This window comes from Ictalurus furcatus, chromosome 10 (assembly GCF_023375685.1).
Source record: "Ictalurus furcatus strain D&B chromosome 10, Billie_1.0, whole genome shotgun sequence".
NCBI classification, from domain to species: Eukaryota; Metazoa; Chordata; class Actinopteri; order Siluriformes; family Ictaluridae; genus Ictalurus; species Ictalurus furcatus.
In genome coordinates this window covers 31,176,008-31,181,007 of record NC_071264.1, presented here as the reverse complement: position 1 = coordinate 31,181,007, position 5,000 = coordinate 31,176,008, and positions in this window count along the sequence as shown.

The window sequence follows — 5,000 nt, the reverse complement described above, 5'->3', positions numbered from 1 at the left end:
TGTGTGTGTGTCCTACACTGGTACAGAGTGTGTTTGAGGACAGTCTTCGACAGAAAGGTTTAGTTCTCCTGGTGCACTGATAATAATCCAATACCTGGAGGGGGCGGGGTTACACATTTAATCCCGCCCACATCTACCTACTGTTTGACTAATATGCATGTGTATGCTTGGTCCTGGTCTTTTGACTAGAACTGGATCCTGGATCTCGACCGTGCACACGCTCCATGCTCCATGAACGCTGATGTTGGAGCCTCTACACTAAAAACAGCACAAAAAACATTTTATTCTTCATTTCTTCAAGTTTTCTTCATCGTGTACGTCTGTAGTTACAGCTGAGCTCTGAATACTGGCGTGTGTAATTTCAGTATTAAATCCTCTGAATATGGCCCTTAGAGAACAGGTTTCAGGTTTCACCTAAATTGTCTTAAAACTGAACACCAGCCGCTCTAGAACCGAACAGAAAGGCCGTGTGTCTCGAGCTACAGCAGCTTTTCTGTTAAACATCTGGAAACACCACACTGGATTCCTCTTAGACAAGCTATAGGAAGGAGTGACAATAAAAACCCACTGGACTTGACACCGGACCTCTAAAAGGCTGCGTACAACAAAGAATAACAGGTTCCAAAGGTTCTTCTCAAGTGCTTTCGAACTGGGTTCTGAGAGCAGAGGAGCAGGAAGGAGGCGGGGCAGGAGGACACTTTGTCCCCGTCTGAAGTGGTCAGCAGTTTGAGACGTCTCGTCCGTGCCTCCTTTTCCATAATGGAACAGAAAGTCGAGGGGCCGTTGTTTAGTCGCCAAACACAATTAACACGGTTTCTTTGCCCACATCAATACTGCTATTTGCATAGCGTATCGATCCCGAGTCCTTATAATCACAAAATGTTAATTGCACCAATTAATTCTCAATCTGTTTGTGCCCTTGTCTGCTCGCCTGGAGCGCTGAAGGTCAGAGTGAAAATGAACTGCTCTTTCATTCTCCTGCAGGAAAGAAAGAGAGACACTTTTCCCCTCCCAAGACAATCGGGTAGGAAGTTGAAAAAAGGCCACGCTTCCTCTATCATTATTATCACTCCCAGTGAGGAGCAGCTAATGGATTTGAAATCTTGTGATCTGATTTGTCCTTTTAAATGAGGTTTTTTTCTCGTCTCGTTCATTAACAAGCTTCTGCACTGCGTCTCTGAAGAGCCGTGGCTTTCTGTGGCCTGAAAGCAGCAGCGTCCGCCTTCGTATCGACTAATAAGTCCTTGGCGGAGCTTGGCAGTGTGTTGTATTTGATTCATGCTGGTGTTTAGCGGCGTGTGTTCAGTGCAGTGATGCTCTTCCTTTTGTCTGGCCTTGTTACAACACGATGGAAGTCGACCGGAACGCCCTGCTGCCTGTCTGAGCTGATCAGAGTAATAAGTCTGAGAGAGAACCCGTTCTCCGTGTTTGTCGGATGACGGATCGCTGGGACCGTTGTCTATGTCTGCGTTAGAAGCTCAGCAGACACAAAACGAGTCACAACCTCCAGCACAATCGTAAATTTGTGCCAGAATGAATATAATGTAGTATAAAAGTGGATGGTCTGTTGTTGGCCAGACTCTGAGGTGTGTGAAGGACCTCACAGAGGGGCAAAAGGGTGAGAACGCAACCCCGGGGCTCTGCGTGGGACTAATCCGGGTCTGAGTGCTGGAAGAGCGAGCGAAACCTGACAGCAGGTCCCTCCAGACATTAGGCTTTTTTATTTCTACCACCATTTCACATTTTACATGTAATCCTACAGGAAATGCCTACAAGGCAGGCAAAACTCACCACTTTTTAAAAAGTGTTTCCGATGTTGTTCTTTTGGGTTTTTTGTTTTTTTTGGTCACACAGAGCTTTTAAAGTTGAAAAAGTGAATTAGATCCATGATCTGTTAAACTATTTAAAAAATGATTTCATTGCTGATATTCAATCAATAAAAATAAGTGGGTGTATATTTGTATATTTGGGATGTTTGGGATGTTCTCTGGTGTGTGACGTCACGTCTCACTGTGATTGGAGCTGCAGACGGTCAAGATGCACAAGCAGCTCAAAAAAAAAATAAATAAAAATCTTCAGTAAAGGCAAACATCCTTCTTCATCATCTCCAGAGTTACTCCCACATTTATTTCCTCTGTTTTACTGATAATAACACAGCTAATCTAGTCCGTTAGCTTCTAGCTAGGACTGGTAAGAGTCGTTACGGTGTGCACGTCGCATGAGCCGGTTTGGATTTATATCAGCACAAATAACATTTTTCTGTTAAAAACTAAAAATCTAATGAGAAAGCAGCTTTATCTGACAGTGTTGGTTTGTTATGAAGGTGATCAGAGGCGTGTCCAACCTTTAGGAAAGAAATACCAGCGTCGCTTCCTGCGACTCGTTGAGTTTCGGTCCTCACGACGCCGCACTCAGACTTCATCCTCTTCACTCCTGAACACTTTACAGCTTTACACGTGTTCCTGTTTGTTCTCTATATGAAGAGAAGTGACAGTTAAATCCTGTCTCAGACCTGCTTTCACACGGGTCTCATCAATAACGATAACGAGTGTCATTACTTCACTGGCAAAATAATGGGCTGCTTAAACGGCGCTGAGATAATCATCAGTAAAGATGACACCGATAGTGAGATGCAATGAGATCTGCATCCAAACCACTGAACCCTGTCTCTCTCGTTCTTTCCATCAGTAAGTCCGTCGTCGGTCACGGCCGAATGAGAAACGAGTGCACCTTCTGTAAAGTATGAATTTCAATCTCCTACACCTGTGCCGGCCGCCAAATGAAAGGCCTGATTGCCTGCGATTACATGAATTAGGGACAATTAGCATTTTCAGACCCATTTTCGGCTTTGTTCGCTCCGTCCATTAACATTTGAAAGTGTCGGCTGCCAGACACAAGAAAAGCTCGCTGATCTGACCGGCGCTGGTCCTCACACAGAGCTCCTGGACGAGGATTTTTCACCAGAGAGACTCGGGAGAGAAGGAGCTGGCCTTGGCTGTCTGATTTGCCTCAATTATATATAATCATCAAAAGCCATTCAGAGAGAGAGAGCAGGGAAATGAGACAATGGAACTGGAGGTTAACGGAGATCTCTCTTCACAACGCTCTCAAACATGGAGTGTGTGTGCGTGTGTGCGTGTGTGTGTGTGTGTGTGTGTGTGTGTTACTCTAAATGTCCATTACTGCTCCAAGAACCACCAGTAGATCCACCATCCACACTGGGCCGTATTCAAAGTAGAGTTAAAGCACTCAGTGAGGATTTAATCCTGAAATTACACACATCAGTATTCAGAGCTCAGACGTAACGACACACTTAAGCGCTATTCAGAACTTACGTGAGAATTACTCACGTGGGGGCAGGGTTTATCTAAAACAGAGGCGTGTCTCAGTTACGCTCGACTCTGAGTGAGGAGCGGCGTCAAGTCCAGCGCCACTTTCTGTTTAATATAACCACAAGACGTCACGCTGGAATCTACAGTTTTGCTGTACACACACTCACACACTCTGTGGAATGTCATTCCGGGACAAAATTAAATGCGAAATAAAATGACATTATTCATTAATGAATTATATTGCCCCTTTAAAGTCCACAAAAAGGAGGAGACGCGTCTTAATCAGAGACGTCGCTGGTCTGGAGGAGTGAGTATTTTACGGATATAATGATGAGTGAAGTTCAAGTTTCTCTGTAAGCGCAGCAGACGAGCGCTAGGTCAGATTATCCTTCAAACAATGAGCATTAAAAGTGTGATAAAATCTCCTAAATCCCGCACACACATTACGGTTTTATCACGTGACTTCATTAAAGTTGTGCGCGAGTTAATATAAAAATATAAAATGTAAAATAACAGTCTGCGCTGGATCAAGTGCTATTCTGCGTGCTGCTGTATAACGAGTGCGGAATTAAAGCAGTGATTATTGTGAGAATTACAACTAGCACTAATCACACACTGATATACTAGTGATATACTAGTGATATATTAGTGATATACGACACTCCTGTTCAATTTATTTCAACACTCGCCCTCTTCTCACTCACATATCATCATATTAGTCTTTTATTTCTCATTTGTAAATCGCCTCTTGCTTCGTACTGCAGTTTATAGCAGGATGAAACTCTATTTCCTTCTTCAGTCTGTATTCTCTGTCCCTGATTGTTGTTTGGGTTTAAAGGTGAGTGTACGTGTTTAAATGCAGTGTTCCAGACGTTATTGAAACCCCGGGTCGAAAGCTTGTACTCCAGAAAGATCTGGCAACCTCCGAAGAGCAGGTGAAGAGAAATCTGCAGTTGAAGAGGCCGTGTACGCGGTGTATATTTGTGTGGGTGGTCTGTATATCGTGTGCAGTAATAATCTGTAGATATCCGGGGGTTGTGTGCGCTTGTAAAGAGAACGCTGTCTCGACTGAAGGTTGTTCACACTCACTCATAAGCGTTCATTTACTCCCTTTTTTCCGTTTTGCTTCAGTGCAAATGACAGGGTCTTATAGCGGCTCGAACACACACAAATGTTGGAGAGAGTTCAACATAACAAACCCAAAAAAGTAGAGAGCACATGCACTTCAGTTAAAGATGTGCAAATGAAGGTGGAGGTTTCAAAACGTCTAGACGCTACGCAAATACTAATATTAGGAAATTCAGCTCAATTCAGTTTTAATTATAGAGAGTCTATTTATATTTCTTTATTTATACAGAGTAAAGGGACAGTCTTCATGATTACAGCAGCAGTTACTGCTTCTAGAATTTTTTTTTATTATTTTTCTATCATTTAAGGTCATCTTCACCTTACCCGGAGCAGAGTTTCTAATTTTCAGGAATTCTCTTTATTTGCTGAGCCACGTGCGTCAGTGCCAGGCGTTCTCTACGGCCGGTTACGAGCATCGAGTTCCTCCTTGGTTTACTGAGACTCTTAAAACCCTGTGGTTAGCAGCCAGGCAGTGGTTCAAGAGAACGGTTCCAGAGCGTGGCCTGGTACAACCTCACCACACATGAGGAAACCACACTC